Below are 19,255 nucleotides of genomic sequence, written 5' to 3' on the forward strand. Positions count from 1 at the left end.
CTGCCAAAATACTGCTCACTGAAAACATTATGAACAGAGTTCTCTGACATACAAGCCATCACTGTAAGTCAGGACCACCTTGACAGTAACTGGCTTTGATGACCTACCTTACACCTTCATTGCACTCTAAATGCGTTCAAATATGCCAAAATTCAAAGCTACTTGCCTACATTTTCAACCGAAATGGCTCCCAAACATTCCATTTTCATATGTGCCAATTACTCTGTTTTTAATAGATTCATAACAAATTACCCAAAATGTGAAAATGCAAAACAATATTTATTTTTCTCACAACCTGCAATTTGGCAGAGCTCCCCAGCTGGTCTCTGCTCTACATGGCATCAGCTGCAGTGGTTCAAAGTTTAGAGTGTGGAATCCTATACAGGCTCAGCAGCTAACAGGACTAGCAGCTGTCTCTGCTAGAACTCGTACGTATGACCTTTCCCTGTGGCCCGGTGTCTTCATAACACAGTAGCTAGATTGCATAGAAGAAAAACTTCCCAACACAGGACCTTCAGGTTACCTTTTACAGCCAAGTATTAAGGGCCATAGAGTGCCAATCCCATCATATTGTGTTAAGTAAAGGAATCATCACAGAGTCCTACCTATTACTCAGAAAAACAAATTAAAAATGTTATTGGAGGAGTTGCAAGATTAGACAAAACGTGTGGAACTGGGAACTTTGCAATGATTACTCTTTGGAAACACAATTGACCATAGCTGTAATTTATTTAACCAACTCAGAGTTGTTAAATTGTTGTTTAAAATGTTCTCCCTCATAAAAAGCTGTAATTGCAATTTCAAAAATTTATTTCTGGATACTTAACATAATAATTTATTTCTGTTATACTCTGAGACTAATAATTTGCTAGGTCAAAGTTTATGCACTTATTTATCTTTTGACAAATATTGAGGAACTTCCCTTAAGAAATATGACAAGTTAGACTACAACCGCAAATATAAGAATGGAAAAGGCCAATTCACAACTACATTTTAAACACTAGGCATTGTTAACTTCTTCATATCACCAGAGCTGTAGTCTTCAGGAAGCTGTCCTGCTAGGCCAAAGGCCGCAGATTTCTCGCAGTTCAAATCCATTGGTACAAGAAAGATGGGCAGTCTCCTTCTGCTGTAATTTTCAACCTCTGAAACTCAATTCTCTGTCTCTATGACTTGAAACTGACTTGATGGCACTGAGTTAGAGTTTGGTCTTATTTACTCTAGTATAAGATATGGAGTACATCTCAGCATAAAGAAAACAAAAGCTCTCACAAGACCAATAAGCACCATCATGATAAATGAAGAAATGATTACCAAGGATTTCATTTCACTTAAACACATTGCCTATGGAAATAGCAATCAAGAAATCAAACGACTTATTCCAGTGGGGAAAATCTGTAAAAGACCTATTTTAGAGCAATTATGTCATACTGAGGACTAAAGTACTTGACCCGAGCCATGATAAGTCCGATCGGGTCGTATGCATGTGAAAACTGGCCAGTGAATGAGGAAGGCCAAATAAGAATTGATGCTCTTGAATTAGAGTGTTGTCAAAAAGGACTGAGTATATAACTGGTTCCGGAAGAACAAATATATCCTTTTCTGAAAAACACAAGCAGAATGCTCCTTAGAGGAAAAACAGCAAGACCTCATTCCACATACTTTGGGCATGTTACCAGGAGAGATCAGTCCCTGAACAAGGACGTGGTACTTGGGAAAATTAATGGTCAGCAAAAAAGAAGACTGTCAGAGATAGATTGAAGTAATTAAAAAACCCAAACTTTTATCCTTATTTGGACTTCCTTATTGTTGCCCATCTTCTACAGGCAAATAAAGAAATTTAAAATACCACTCATGGCTTGAGCCAGGTGTACCTTAATCTTAAACAGACACTGTTGCTTTTAGTACTTTAAAGAGGTCCTTAGGAGTGGACTTGAGGGGAGGGATTGTATAACAGTGAAATTTTTTCTTTTACTTTTCAAAGAGAAGAGCAAACTGGGTGGGAGGTTGGGCAGGGAGATAAGTGCAACAATGAATGAATGGGAATCCAAAGTCTCTGCAAACTTTCATTGAAGTTTATATATATATATATATACACACACACACATACATATATATACATATATGTGTGTGTATTCCTTATATATATATAGATATTCCATATATATATTCTTTATATATATATTCCTTATATATATTCCTCATATATATATATTCCTTTTATTCTCCTTATATATACTCTCTCTCTCTCTCTCTATATATATATATATATACTCCTTATATAGTCTTATATATATAGTCCATATACATATAGTCCTCTGTGTGTGTGTGTGTGTGTGTGTGTGTGTGTGTGTGTGTTCCTTAGGGGAGGATTTGCCTACCATATTATGTCATTTTTTTTCTTGACTGCTCCTTCCCTAGCTGTTGATTGTGATAAATATTTTAAATATCAGTTCTACATTGAAATACTGCAGGTTAGAATTTTAAAATATTTATCATGGTAAGAGTGTTTAATATAATAATAAAAAGTAATAGAAATTCTTTTTCGTCATTATCACATAAAACAATGGGAACATAACTAGAGTTTTGCCTGTAATGTAAGATTGACAATAAATGTGAGATAAAAATTCCTATATGTTGAACATCGAAAGTTCATATGACCCAGCTGTTCCACTACTAGGAATATACCCCAAGGAAATTAGAATGGAGACACAAACAGAGATTTGTGCAGCAATGTTCATAGCAGCATTATTTGCCATCACAAGAACATGAAAACAGCCCAAATGTCCAACCACAAAATGATTGGATTGAGACATTGGTGGTACATTCACACAATGGAATACTAAGAAGCACTCGGGAAAAACTATCAAAAAATACTATGTAATTTGGGAGAGGCTGGAGAGTATTATGCTGAGTCAACACACTCTCATAAGGAAAAACACTGTGTAAAACTATTATTGTAAAAATAGAAGGATACTTAGTAAAACATGTATGGGAACTCCAGATGAGGAGGGCTGAGGATAGGTAGGTGGCACTGTTTGAGGGTGGGGGAGGGGGAAGGAGAAATGATAAGGACCTGGGTGAAAAGAGAGGATAATGATGAGAAAGGTCCAATGGTAATTAATTTTGCAAAACATAAAGGCGTTTGACTGTGTGGACCATAACAAACTGTGGCTGACTCTGAGAAGAATGATCGTTCTAATGCGAAACCTATACTTGGACCAGGAGGCAGTCATCAGAATAGAGCAAGGGAACCCTGCATGGTTCTAATTTGGGAAGGACGTACGCCAGGGATACATCTTATCTCCATACCTTTTCAACATGTATGCAGATCAGATCATCCAGGAGGCTGGGCTCTGTGAGGAGAAATGTGGAGTCAAGATTGGTGAAAGATCTATCAACAATCTGCATTAGGCAGATGACACAACCCTGCTTGCTGAAACTGAGAAGGACCTGAAGCGCTTGCTGCAGCGGGTCAAGGACTGCAACCTTCAGTGTGAATTGAATCTGAATGTCAAGAAGACAAGGATTCTCACCACTGGGCCAATTGGCAGCATCAGGATGGATGGTGAAGAGATTGAGATTGTTCACAGCTTTAGTTTGCTTGGCTCCACAGTCAACACTCTCGGCACCAGCAGCCAGGAAATTAAAAGGCGTATTGCCATGGGAAAGTCTGCTGTTAGGGACCTCTCCAAAGTACTGAAGAGCAATGGTGCCTCTCTAGAGACTAAGGTGTGTCTGATAGAGACCATGGTCTTTGCTATCACTTGTTATGCATCAGAGAGTTGGACAATGACCAAGGAGGATAGAAGGAGAATTGATGCCTTTGAGCTGTGGTTTTGGAGAAGGTGGTTCATCCTAGAGAGGGTTAAATCAGGCTTTTCTTTGGAGGCAAGGATTCTGGGGCTTCGTCTGACATACTTTGGACATGTTGCAAGGAGGGATGGGTCCTTGGAGAGGGACATCATGCTTGGGAGGCTGGAGGGACGGCACAGGAGGGAAGGCCCTCTATGAGGTGGATTGATTCAGTGACTGGGGTAATAGGGATGGGAGTGTCAGAGACAGTGCGATTGGCACAGGACAGAGCAGGGTTTAGGTATGTTGTACATAGGATTACTATGAGTCGCAAGTGACTCGACGGCACATAACAACAACAAAATGCATGAGAATGATTGTATGAAACAAAATGTGAATGAAGAATAGAGTGAAACACAATGTATACTAAGTTTATAAACAAACCGGTAGAAGAAGGAGAAGGAGAAGAAGGAAAGGAGAGAGAGGAAAATCCTGTACAGAGAACTTCTGCTCTAAGTTGTTGAGGAGTTTTGGGTTTGGGTGTTTTCTTCACCTATTGTCAGTTTCTGTTCTATGGTCTTTGCAATCACTTGTTATGCATCAGAGAGTTGGACAATGACTAGGGAGGATAGAAGGAGAATCGATGCCTTTGAGCTGTGGTGCTGGAGAAGAGTATTGAATGTACCATAGACTGCCAGGAAAACAAATTCATCCTGGAAAGGGTTAAAATAGGCTGCTCCTTGGAGGCAAGGATTCTGGGGCTTCGTCTGACATACTTTGGACATGTTGCCAGGAGGGATGGGTCCTTGGAGAGGGACATCATGCTTGGGAGGCTGGAGGGACGGCACAGGAGGGAAGACCCTCTATGAGGTGGATCAGTTCTCTGACTGGGGTAATCAGGATGGGTGTGTCAGAGGCAGTGAGATTGGCACAGGACAGAGCAGGGTTTTAGGATGTTGTGCAGAGGGTCGCTATGAGTCACAAGTGACTTGACAGCACATAACAACAACAACAACATCGCCAGTTTAGAGATCTCTGGTGACGTAGGTCAGCGTGAGTTGTGCTGCTAAATCAAAGGTGGTGCCTCTCTGTGGTCTAATCTACCATGGCTCCTAGGGACAAGATGAGTAATCCCCTTCCAGTGCAAATCGCAACCTCCAATACTCCACTGGAGGCTCAGCTATGTGTGGGCTCTGGGTGTTTGGCAATGAGAAGAGAAGGATTCTATGTTTATTTGTAATCATAAATTCCTCTGCAAGTTTTTTCTTGAAATAGGATTCAAATGCCATAAAATTCTCCTTTTTAAAGTGTGCAGTTCAATAGTTATTAGCGTAATAACAAAGTTGTACCATCATTAGCCTTAATTCCAGAACAAATTTCATCATCCTCAAAAGAAGTCAGTAGTGGTTAATCTCAATCCTTTTTCTCCCAGCCTGTGGCAATCCTTAAACTATTTTGTGTCCATATAAATATGCCTATCTGTGCATTTTATGTAAAAAGAGTCATATGTCTTTTTAGTACCAGATCTTCGTCTTAACATGAAGCCTTCAGGGCTGATGCTTGCTGTAGCACGGATTAATTAGTGTTCCATTACTTTGTCTTTTTAAATAAGTTTGTAGGAGATGGGTGTACCACATTCATTTCTGTCACATTTGTTTATCCCTTTATCACTTGAAGGGTATTTGGTCTATTTTAACCTTAGGGCTACTATATATAGGGATATGGTAACATTTGTGTGCATAATTCTATATTAATTTCTTTTTAACTACCTTGAACATGTGTGTGTGTGTGTGTGTGTGTGTGTGTGTATGTGTATTTTTCTGCATCAGTCAAGATAGTTTTCATTCTCATGCTTTGACTTTCAGTACTACTCTTGTACCACTCTTGAAGTAGATTTTGATAGTTTGTGACTTTTGTCTTTTTAAATACTCTGTGACTATTGCCTGCTGAAAAATCTATTGTCTTAAAGTAGATTTGTATTCCACTTTATTACCACTTCATCATATTGTTCCTCACTCTGGAAGTCTTCCTAAATGTCTATTCTCCTCCCAGAATAGAATCAACTGCTAGGTAAATATTGATCCATTTTGTAAGTATGCCACTCTGTCTCATGTAATAAATAATTTTCTAATAGAACAATATGAAATGCTGATCAATTTCCTCTTTTAATTATTTGCTAGTCATGTAACAAGCTAAAATTCACTCGTCCTTAGAATCTTATTGTCCTCCTGTCTCTATTTTGCCTTAAAGCATGTCTTCAAAGATCCTTTTAAATAATTTGCTAAAACTGTGACACCAGCCAAACCTTGCTACAGACAGACATCAGGTTCTGACAAGGCTTATTCTAATTTGCCATATACTGACATAACAAATCTATGTACCCTTTCCCATGTATAAATGAGCTACCCATTCAACTTTCACAACTCAATTCACATTCATCTCTGGTATTAACTCTTAACCAACTGACTCACAGTCCAGAGCAAAGTTCAGATCTTTTGTTCAAAAGGTCACTATAAGTGACATTCAACAAGAACAACTAACAACTCACTCACAGCTTCAGGATAAAGCCCTTAAAAAAAAACAACATACAAACAGCAAATGCTGGTGAGATTGTGGAGAAACTGGAACCCTTATTCACTGTTGGTGGGAGTGTAAAATGGTGCAGCCACTATGGAAGGTGGTATGGCCCTTTCGCTAAAAGTTGCAAATAGAAATACCATTTGACCCAGCAATTCCACTACTTGGAATATACCCTGAAGAAACCATAACCTCCACCCAAGAAGATATATTAACCCCTATGTTTATTGTCAATCTCATCTCTCCAATGCCTAGTATGTCAATATTTATGTGTTCCATTTCTTTCTTAACAATTTCCTATTTTCCTACATTCATGGTTCTCACATTCCATGTTCCAATCACTAGTGTCTGCTTACAACTGTTCATCTTCTTTTGTATTTGCATACTTGAAAGTTCTACCTAGGTTGCCCTTTCTGTTAGTCTACGTGTATTCTGTTGTACATAGGGTTTTCAGAGGCCTGCTGTTTCAGAAGTGGATGGCCAATCCTTCATCCTAGTCTGTCTTAATCTGACTGTTTAGATTTAGAGGAGTATCTGCCAGACAAGCAATTTGTGGAGCAGTGAAAGATAAATCCCTCATTGTGTAGTTAACCATTAGTTACAGTGTTGACCCTGCCCCTGCCCTTAGCCCAGTGCCTTGACCCACTTATTTCCCAGTTCCACCCTCCACCAGGATACCCCTTCACTTCTACCAAATCCCTTCAGAATTTATCTTCTATTGTTCGACCCATGATCTGACAGCTTGTATCTGAAGCTTTCTTGGCTTCTATGATTCCGAACACATCAACTGCTGACAATTTTTTTTTTTATGCTGTGTCCAGTGTCTCTTAAGTTAGGTTGTACTGTCTCTGAAGGGAAGGTGATGTGTTTGAATGTGATTGAATGTACCGTGGACTGCCAAGAAAACAAACGGATTCATCCTTGAGAGGGTTAAACCAGGCTACTCCTTAGAGGCAAGGATTCTGGGGCTTCATCTGACATACTTTGGACATGTTGTAAGGAGAGACAGGTCCTTGGAGAGGGACATCATGCTTGGTAGGGTGGAGGGACAGCGCAGGAAGGGAAGACCCTCTATGAGGTGGATTGATTCAGTGACTGGGGTAATCGGGATGGGTGTGTCAGAGGCAAAGCGATTGGCACAGGATAGAGCAGGGTTTAGGGCTGTTGTACATAGCGTCGCTATGAGTTGCAAATGACTCAACGGCACATAACAACACAAACAACATGTTTATCGTGGCTTTGTTCACAATAGCAAAGAGTTGGAAACAACCTAAGTGCCCATCAAAAAACAAATGGACAGAGAAGCTGTGGTATGTTCACACAATGGAATAGTACACTGCATTGAAAAACAAGGAACTCATGAAATATTCTTCAAAATGGATGACTCTGGAGGACATTATGCTGAGTGAAATATCTTATTCACAAAAGGACAAATACTGCATAGTGCCACTGTTGTAAAACGGGACTGACATAAGGGTTGGGGGGAGACTGAGAAAGGTGGAACAAATTATGTATACTGCATTTGAAATAGATGAGAGAGAAAACTGTTTAAAAGGGATATATGATTAGATATTATTGTCATGACAGGAGTTCAGAACAAAGACTGCATAGTGGAGTGGACTTGGGTGGAGGGACAGTATAACAGTGAAAGAATTTTCTTCTACTTTTCAAAGAGAAGAATAAACTTGAAGGGAGGGCTGGGCAAGGAGAAAAGAGCAACAATGAATGAATGGCAATCCAAAATCTCTGTAACTCTTCATTAAAATGAATAATAATAATAAAGAATTTTTTCAAAAGATCATTTATTTACTATTTTCCTTTACACTATATTCCAATAACCTTTTTCTTTTCATAATGCGTTATATATCCGAGATCACATGGCGATGGTTAAATAACCACAGGAGTACCTGCAGTGCAAGTGCAGCACCCCGACTAAAGAAATGGGGAGGGGGGAAGGAGAAGAAGAAGACTGTTGTTCACAATACATCAAGGTGCTTATGGGTGTTGAGCACCACTAGAGTTTACAGAACCTTGCAGAGTGAACTTTTCAGAATCCATAATTCAATTTAACATTCCTTCCTCAAACATCTCTTAACTGCATTATCATTAAAGATGAAAAAGTTATAGAATAATAAAATATCCTTCGGAGTATGCATCTCACAGCTGAGCATTTGGGGATGTCTAATTAAGGGGGTCATAGGATCATAAATGTTCTGAAATCTTGTTCAGGGCACATATGTGTAAATTTGCAAATATGTAAACAAGGCCACCTTTATCTGAGGTGAGGCTAATGAATGTTTAATGAATTCTTGAGTGATGCAACCTGCCAGCGACAGAACTGCCTCTGACTTTAATGCTTGCACACAAGATACTTTTGTAATTAGGGATTTAAATTTTTATCTTGAATCATTTTTCAGTAATTTAGTGATGGTGACAAGCCTGAATACATTTTGTTACGGAAGAAAATTCTCTTACTGCCTAAGTGGAAAAACTGGAAAAGCTACTAAGGCCAGCTCTGTTATTTTCAACACTAACTATATTTACAGAAATATTTTACGATTAAATATATGCTTTAAGACAAACCAAAGCTTTCATATTCTGTTTCTGAATATGATGGATAGGAAATGCTGCAAAACAGAAGAAAAGGTAAATCCTTAAAATGCTCAGTTCTGGAATGTGTCCCTGACCTTTTGTTCCTTGTGCTGTCAAATGTATTATTCATGGAGCATTGATGACTATGTGACAACCAGCCTTATACGAAGTGGATCAAAGCATTGGACTGGGGGATGAAAGGCTTTCATTGGCATTGTGTCTCTGCCACTAACTGTGTAACACTGGGTAATTTATTCAATTATTCATTCATTCACTCACTTAGTCAAATTTTAGGAAATCTTTTCCATATTCAACATATTCTTCCAAACAGTGGGGATACAGTGGTTAACAAAACATACTTTTTTTTTTCACATGGTTTACATTCCAATCATTTAACTTTCTTTTGTCTTCAGTGAAATGATGTAATTGGACCAGATTATTTCTAGCATGCTCTCAAATATTTGTGATAAAGATGTATTTTTTCAGTCAATTTCTCATGAATGACGCTAAGTCCTAACACACAACATTTAGCAAGATTCCCTGGGTGGCCAGGAACTACATTTTTTTGAGCCAATTGACATTTTGTGTGTGTGTGTGTGTGTATATCTAATACCTTCATTGAATCTTTGAACAATATATGATTCCAATTCTGTGATCACAGCCTATGTCAGTTTATACTAAGAAGTGAAGTATGAGAAGATACAGATTCTCCCCAGCTTCAGGAGGCCTTTATAGAGGATGGAAGGGTCTGGTAGGAAGGAGCTTGTGGTCTCCAAAAGTAAGAAGCCTGATATAGAGATTTTCACATACGATAGGCACACTATTATTTCCTAGGTTTGTTGGTTTCAGGTGTCATTAAGTCAACTATGACACATACTCTGCCTTATCTTGAGCCAACCTCACTGTCTCTGACACACATACCTCCTTTGCCACAGTCACTATGTTAGTCCATCTCACCCAAGGGTCTTCTTCTCTTGTCCTGACCCTCCAGCCTCCCAAGCATAATGTCTTTCTCCGAAGATTGGTCCCTTCTGGCAACATGCCCCAAACATATCAGACAGCTTCAGAATCCTTGCCTCCAAGGAGCAACCTGGTTTCACTCTCTCTGGGACAGATCTGTTTGTTCATATGTTCCAGACTCTTCTCCAGCATCACAGCTCAAAGGCATAGATTCTTCATTTGTCATCCTTAGTCATTATGCAGCTTTCAGGTGAAAAGCAAGAAGTTGCAAAGATCAGGACTTACATCAGGTGTACCTTAGTCTCTAGACTGACATCCTTGTTCCTTAGCACTCCAGAAAGGACCCAGACAGCAGACTTTCCCAAGCCAACTTGTCTTTTGATGTCATGATTTTAAAAAAAATAAGTTGGAAAAAACTTATCTAACTAAGTTTAGCACAATCCACCATATAAGAGCAAAAGGACAGCATTTTCCAAGAGACAAAGCTCAGAAGTCAGAAAGACTAGGAAGGAAAGAGAAAGAGGAAAATGTTATTTTTCGTCATTACAGGGATAATAATAAAGGAAAATTCATTTATAATAATGTTGTTGTTGTTGTTTGATACCATCGAGTTGTAGACAACTCATAGCGACCCTATGAACGAAAGGCCTGAGCACTGTTCGTACAGAGTTTCCGGAGGCAAGCCATTTCGGAAGTGGATGCCGCTGCTGCTTCCAGATTTATAATAATAGTATATTATATATATATATAAAATAATAATAATAATAATAAAAGAAGAATTAGTTTTTCAATGCCATGATTTACTCTGATTAACAAATATCAGTATCAGTGTCTTAAAGGTAATAAATTTCAGCTAATAGTAAAGTAAGGTTTCAGTTAAAATTAATATTTGCCTTTATTTCACAAACTAGATGCAGCCTTTAATAATGTCCTATGCTTAAAATTCTTGGAAAACTTCTTTTAGGTCTGAAAATTTCTATACTGAGTCACAATGGAGAGGCTCTCCTCAACTGTCTTGGCATCTCCAGCTTGTCTTTATAAAAGGTTAACTCAGTATTATGAGAGTTTCCGATTCCTGATACGTCCACAAAGGTAAAAAATCTGACCAAGTCTCCTGATTAAACTAACAGAAGTCCTATGCCAGTTTCTTAATCAGACACTGTGGCCAGAAAAATTAAATAGATGAATTGTCCAGAGTTAAGTCATGTCTCTGGAGAGAAAGAGAGCATATGGGCAATGGGTCAACCATAACCAAGCCACATACACTAGGAGCGAGCTCCGCCAATCACGTCAATCACATCACAGGTTACCAAGGAGAAAACAAAAGACAAGTTCACTCTAGCATGAGGAGAAGCTATGGGAGAAAACGTCGAAGTCAGAATTAGTCGATGTTCTCCCTTTCAGCATAGTAATATGAAGTCTGCCGTACCAAGGGCTCTGTTGTTGTTAGCAGCTTCAAGTTGGCAACAACTCATAGTCATCTTGTACACGACAGAGTAAAGCCCAGCACAGCCCAATGTCATCTTCACAGTTTCTGCTCTTCTCATTGTTACAGACAGTAGATCTAGTTACCTTGTTGAGGGTCCGCCTTTTTTCTCGTTGACCCTTTACTATCCCAAACATGATGTTTTTCTCCTGACTAGTTGCTTTTGATAACATGTCTCAAGAGAGATGAAGTCTTGGAATCCTTGCCTCTAAGAACTCTTTGGCTGTACCTTTTCTTAGAAAGTTTGCTTGTTCCTTTTGTATTTCATGCTATAGTTAATATTCTGCCCACATCACAGTTCAAAGACATCCATTCTTTAGCGCCCCTTAGTCACTGCCAAACTTCCGGAAGCATATGAAACAAATGTCATGGCTTACCTGACGTGAACTTTAGTCTTGAAAGTGGAATTCTGGCTCTTTAGCTCTTAAAAGAAGTGTCTGAAAGCCGATTTGCTCTTTGCAATGTCTTGCTTGATTTCTTGACTCCTGATTCTATGAAGTGTGTGAATCCAGGAAAAAAAAAAAAGAAATATTGATGACTTCAACCTTTTCTCTATTTGCTGTATTGTTTGTCCACTTGTGAGGATTTGTGGTGTTTCTTATGTTGAGGTCAAATCCATATGATTTGAGCTTCATCAATAAATGTGTCAAATGTTCTTCAGGTAAGAGTGTGTCACCTATATGTTGCAGGATGTTGATAAGCCTTTCTCCAATCTTGATGGCACAGTCTTCATTCAGCACACAGATTGAATAAGTATGGCAAAAGAATACAAAATATGCATTTCCTTTTTTCAAACTGTGAACAATCCCCTGTATCTGTTTAAACATCATAGTCTCCGTATAGGTTCTGCATGTGCCTGGTTAAGAAAACCTCACTCATTGCCATCGAGTCAGAGCTGACTCATAGCTGGCCTTTCTTCAGGTTTCTGAGTCTGTAAATCACACTGGAGGAAACTGCCCATCTTTCTCTTGCAGAGTCATAAGTGTGTTTGAACCACCAGGTACGGATGGCTTTTGTGTTTGCCATGCAACTCCCTCCCAAGTAGGCCATCAACATGCTCTAGAGTTCACATTTTTCTGAACGTTATCCATAATTTACTGCGATCTGCACAGGTCTGTTAGATAAGGCAAATAACGTCTTTTCAGTCTTTTCAGTTTCTATGCATGGGAATCAAGCCAATGGAAACACCATTCAGATGTACATGGAGACAATTTTGATCTCACAGGTTTCAAACCAAGTGTCAGACCAGCCTAGAGATCCACAAACCAAACTTTGAGAACTTAGACTATAGAGAATACTTCCTAAAAGTTAATGTGCCTGTGCATCAACTAGAGATTTTGTGTCAGATAAAGTGTAGATTTTGATCCACTGGTTTGGAAAGGGATTTGAGATTCTGTCTTTCTGCCATACTCCCAGGCAATGAGAGTGTGATTCAGGAAACACACTGTGAGTGGCAAAACTTAAACAGTGAGAAGAACTGACTCATACACAAAAAATTTAAAGGAAGGAAAGTATTTAGGATTGTTTTACAATATTTTGGATTTCCCCCCCTTCTCTCTGCTTTGAAAGCCACAATGTTACTATTGATCTATGATTTCCTTCACCTTTGATAATAAAATTTCTTCAAGAAACATTCATCCTTCTTACTGAGCAAACAAGAGCAGTCGCACACCCATCCATGAACCTGGACCTCTCCCGACAGTTCCCACAGCCAGGATATGCTATGCTCTGATTGGTCAGGGCTGCCATGAATCAGTCACTGTGGCAAAGGTAACTGATTTACTCTAATTGAACTTCAATTCAACCCATTTTACTTCATTCAGAATTTTTAAGAAGAGACCAAAAATATGAAGAAGAGGTTAAGAGACGTGAAACACTGTGAAATCACAACATCAAGAAGGAAGGAATAGGAAGAATAAAAGAATTGTCATGGAGTTGATCCCAACGAATAGTAATACTTGGAGGCCGGGATGGTGAAACTATGTCTCACCTGCTCTGTGTATGTTATAAGGACAGGCCAGTCTTTGGGGAAAAAAACACATCATTCTGGGAAAAGGAGAGGGTCCTCAAATGAGACAAAGACCTTCAATGAGATGGGTTACCACGTTGTCTGTAACAATGGAGTTGAGCATGGAAGAGAGCATGAGAATTGTGAAGGATAAGAAAAGGCTCCAATGTGTTGTTCACAGGGTCACTAGGATCCCAGCCAACTCCGACAGCACTATCAACAGTGACACTATGGGACAGCACAGAACCTCCAAACTGGGCTGATCACCAAGTGATTATCTTTATGGCAGCAGAATGTCACTCCCCAGCAGCAGATCATAAATTAAAACTCCTGACCTTTCAGACAGCAGCCACTACCTTAATCACTGTGCCATCAGGGTCTATGGAAGAAATGGCAATATTAATGAAATACTTGAAAAACTCCCATAAATATTTAAAATTCCACCAAATAGAGAAGCTCTAATTAAAATAATGAGATTGATTTAAAAAAAATTGTTGTTAATGATGAGTTCCATCCAGGTGGAGCTGACCCATAGCTGACCCTCCAGCAGGTTTTCAGAGTCAGCAAATTGCATCAAAGGAGATTGCACAACCTTCTCCCAGGGAGCAGCGGGGAGATTTGAACTGTGTGCCTTTGGGATTACAGCACAACTTCTAACCACTGCTAGGTCACCAGTGTTCCCCTTTTTAAAGCAGAGAAGTAAAAATGGACAACCCAAAAATAAATTTTCTAATGAAAACAAGCAAAAGTGATACAGAGACGTTACAAAGCAATATGTATAGAATGATGACTTAAAAACTGAGCAGACCAACTCATATATTCTGTATGAATAACAGATCAAAAGTAAAAAGTACTGGCATATATTAAGCAGAGAATTGATAAACAACAAATCTGTGATAGTTGCTGCTTGCTGGGAAAGAAGGAAAAATGGAACTGAGAGTGCTAAGCAAGGGATTAAAAAGAATTAGTTATGTCTTAATTTTAAAACAGGTAATAAAAAATGTTAACAAACTGATTCCTGGGTCTTCAGGCAGAAAAAAGAAGAAATTCTTGCATCTGGCGGCGGCCTGTTGGAAAGAAGCTGCACTGCATCCCAAAAGCACACAGTTCCAGGCCAACGGTGGCTCCACCAGAAAAGGATGGACAATCTCTTCCTGTTCAATTGACTGCCTCTGAAAACCCACCGGAGAGTCAGCCATGGGTCGGTTCCTACTCTATGGTACACAACGCCAACAACAGCCAACAACAGTGAGAAAGAGTGTCTGCTCAATATACAACATGGAGTTAACAAAAAAATATGTGGTGATAAAAATACACACAAATATAAAATAGAAGACACTTTGACTATTGTTGTTGTTATGTGCTGTCAAGTCAGATTTTTAAATTTTAAAAAATATTCTAGGCTAAAAAGGAATGAAAACATCGCAATATTTGTATTGCCTTTTCGCATTATTTGCTTCATACAGAATATAATTAAATGTAAAACATACCAGAGAAAAGAATAAGGGACAGTTTCCGCTGACAAAGAGAGCAGCTCTCGAAGAGAATGGTCACGAATATGGATGCTTTTCACAACACAGATTCAAAAATACATGCAGGAAAAAACTCACTGCCCTACAGGCAGAAATTGCAAACAATACAATCACAGTAGGAGCCTCTAACATACTGCTCAGAACCGAAAAAACCAAGTAAACAAAACTAAATAAGGATACAGATGACTTGAGTAACACAAATAAAATATTCTGATAAATTATATAGAAATCTACAAGAAAAGCAGAAGAACATTTTCACACAGATAGGGTATTTACTGAAGTTGATTGTGTATTTGATTTTGAAAACAGCCATATTAAACTATCCAAATAGCTAATGAATGTGAAAGAGATTTGATATATTTAAATTTTTACGGAAGTCACACAAAAAAATCACAAAACTACAAGTCAAAACAGCCACAATGTTTTCAAAATGAAAATGTTTTATATTATCAAATGCTAGAAAGACTTTTAAAAAATGAATACTCCCAACCACTGCTGTTAAGATGGCAAAGTTACAAAACAACTTTGCTATGTATATTGACAATGTTTATTAAAGCTAAAAATGTACATAAGCCTTGACTGAGCAAGTAATGTTTTAGCATTTATAGTGACAAAAAAGAAGAAACTCTTGCATCTGGTGGTGGCCTATTGGAAAGAAGCTGCACTGCATCCCAAAAGCACACAGTTCCAGGCCAACAGTGGCTCCACCAGAAAAGGATGGACAATCTCTTCCTGTTCAATTTACTGCCTCTGAAAACCCACCGAACAGTCAGCCATGGGTCGGTTCCTACTCTATGGTACACAACGCCAACAACAGCCAACAACAGTGAAAAAGAGTGTCTGCTCAATATACAACATGGAGTTAACAAAAAATATGTGGTGATAAAAATGCACACAAATATAAAATAGAAGACACTTGGACCATTGTTGTTGTTATGTGCTGTCAAGTCAGAACCAACTCATAACTGAGCTTTTAGCAAGTTTTCAGAGACAGTAAATCATACAGGAGGAGACTGCCTAGAGCAAGTGGTGGATTTGAACTTCCTCTCTTTGGTTTGGCAGCACAGCTCCTTATCCACTCGGCCTCAGAGCTCACACTACATGGCTCAATGTATTTTCTTTGGTATAAGAGATTTAACAGTGATAACATCTGAGCAAGAGGTAAGTGCTCAAATGGATTAAGACCATTTGCTCTAAGTATTCATTCTTGGATCCCTCACCACAGAATGGTTAAACAGCTTAGCTTTTAACCAGAAAGTAGGTGGTTGGGACTCACTAGCAGCTCTCCAGGGGTGGTCTATTGCTAGCCATGATGCTAAGTAAAGGCCAGGAGCTATCCAAGTAACCGATGGCATGTTTCAACACTATACAAAGGTAAAACCAAACACAACACAACACCGCATGGAGGACAATGGGAAGAGAGTCTGATCTGGATTTCCTAAAGTCTTAACAAACAACATCTATCAAATGAAGCTACTTAGGATTTCAACAAAGCAGGAGCATTTATAACCATGGCTTCATGTCGGTTGGGAAGAGTTGCATTACAACAAGGCACAAATGTTGGAATGAAACAATTAGGGAATAAAAAAAAAGGATCCTTTCCAGCTTAGCTAGCCTGTGATTTTTTTTTTAATGCCTGCACGAACTGCTGGGAGTATGAGAATAAACAGCCCACAGCTGACACACCATTGGAGTGATTCCTTGGATAGTTTGTGCTTCAAGCCCATGGGGGTCAGTAGAAAGAAGCTGATCTCAGCCCCAACTCAACTGGTCTGCGAGGTCCAGAAGCTCTTGATAAATTTGGTAGAATTGAAAATTCATTAATGTGGAGGTGCCCTTAGGCTTCCACTACTACACCGAAAATGCATCAGTGGTCCATATAATAAAAGATGACATTCAAATGTATTTTCACTGTCATGGAACTAATGAAAATATAGTTTGGGGAAAGCAATGAGGCCAAGATACTATGTTGCTGGTACATGGCAATCCCAGGATGTTAAAAGTGAAAAAGTAAGAGACTTAATCACTCCCCAGTGAGAAAATAGTATGACCAAATCTAAAACGGCGTTTAATCTTTGGGAAAAATAGAACTTGAATTGCAGAATTAAAAGTTGAAATTTCTCCACCTGTGTCACTAGCAAGCTGGCTGTTCAATGCAAGCTCTGAAATGTGGTCCAGGGGGAGGCAAAGTGTCTCTTGGCTTAAGAACCGGAGTGATGAATGGGTCTGCCAGCATGTTTTCCCTCTCCAAGCCCGAAGAAGCCTTTCATTACTCTGTCAGTGACAGTCAGTTAACAAGCCTAGATGATCAAATGAGAACTGCTCTTGTTGAAAGTTCCGTGTGCTACTCAAAGTGCTGAAAAGCACCGCAAATCTTTTCTTTGCCGTGTAACAGTAACAGAAATTGTTAGCTGCAAAATATAACTTTGGGTCTGAGAATTATGAATCTTGTATTTTCATTAATGAAATATGATGATTAAAGGTGAAATCCAGAGAACGGTCTTGTTGAAAGTTCCGTGTGCTACTCAAAGTGCTGAAAAGCACCGCAAATCTTTTCTTTGCCGTGTAACAGTAACAGGAATTGTTAGCCACAAAATAGAACTTTGGGTCTGAGAATTCTGAATCTTGTATGTTCATTAATGAAGTATGATGATTAAAGGTGAAATCCAGAGAACGAATCAAATATACATTTAGCGCTTTTGCAACTTTTCTTTAAAGAGTAATAATGAATTACTCAGTTATGAGTATGCACTGAGAAAAATCATACACTGAAAATATACTTTTTAAATGAATTACATTTTTCATCATTTATCTATACATTCAAAATCTTTTTATAGGTAAATCATTATTACCTCTAGCTTCACATTCTACATTTATTTATGTAAAGGATGACATGATTAAGTTATTCTATTCAAATTATTTTATTAATACAGAAACTACCGTATGTATATACAATTACCACTGACAAGCATATGTATCTATTATGACATACTTAACACAATAGAGGACCTGACCAGAAACACAAAAATGAAAGACCAAATGAATCCACTGACACAGATTATTTAATACCTATATACCGTATTCTCAGAAATCCTTTTTCTGTTAAATTTTCATGCCTAGGACATTAGTACCTTTAGTTCCAACTCATATCGACCCTCCTTCCACCAGGTTTCCGAAGCTGTTAGTCTTCACTGGGGAGACCATCCTTCTTTCTCCCAAAGGAGAGGTAGCAGATTCAAACTGCTGACCTTACTATTGACAGCTCCACACCTTGTGCACAAATGGAAATAATTTCCAGAAATTTTCTTCAGAACCCAGCTCTGTTTTTGAAGTGTCTAATTCAGAGAGAGAACTCCATGAACAGGTTCTTAATAAGCACATGGCTATGAAATAGTAATCTACCTTGCAGATATTAGCCAAAGCAGAAAGGGATACAAAGAACAAGAAGGTGTAGCCACAGTCCTTTTATTTGAAAGAAGACTCCTTGTCATGAGCGCACGAGCGAGGTGTGGAGTAGGCTCCAGTCTGTGTCTCTCTACATGAGTAAGTAAAAGGTCTAGCGACGCCCAGAGAACTTTCAACAATATTGCTTAGATTTAGGAGATCAGCTATCTAAGAGAAAACGATACTAACATGATCAAGCATACTTTAAAAGATAAAAAAAGTCAAAATGCAAATTCTATTCTGTTCGATTAATAAATTGAGCATTAAGAGTGAGTGGTGAGGATTTCATATTACCAACTTACTGCAAAAATCACAGATAAGGTGAACTGTGTTCAACACATAATACATGTTTCAAAATATGACTGAACTGATATTCTTAGGTCCTGTGGAATCGACTCTGACTCAGAGACCTTCTGTACAACAGAACAAAACTGTGCCTGATTTCATATCATTCTCACAACTCCTGTTCTTCAGCCTATTGTTACAGTCACTGGGAGAATCTATCTCACTGAGGGGCGTCCTCCTTGACGGAGCCTCCACTCTTCTCAGCATAGAATCCTTCTCCAGAGACAGACCCCTCTTGACAAGCTACCCAAAGCATATGAGATGGTGCCTCACTGTCTTTCTAAGAAGCATTCTGGCCACCCTAATTCCAAGACAGGTTGTTTACTATTTAGCCAGCCCATGAAATATTTTGTTGTTATCAATCCTGCAATTGATATATGTCAATTCTTCTTCCTTCGTTCTTCATCCTTACTCATCACCAGAACTTCATTATGAAAAATTTGAAATCATCATAGCAGGGAGAAGGTGTATCTTTGTTTTTAAAATTAAATTCTTGACTTTTAGCATTTAAAAAAT

The sequence above is a fragment of the Elephantulus edwardii genome, unplaced genomic scaffold (genome assembly GCF_000299155.1).
Source record: "Elephantulus edwardii isolate Elephantulus edwardi_28Jun2011 unplaced genomic scaffold, EleEdw1.0 scaffold00181, whole genome shotgun sequence".
NCBI classification, from domain to species: domain Eukaryota; kingdom Metazoa; phylum Chordata; class Mammalia; order Macroscelidea; family Macroscelididae; genus Elephantulus; species Elephantulus edwardii.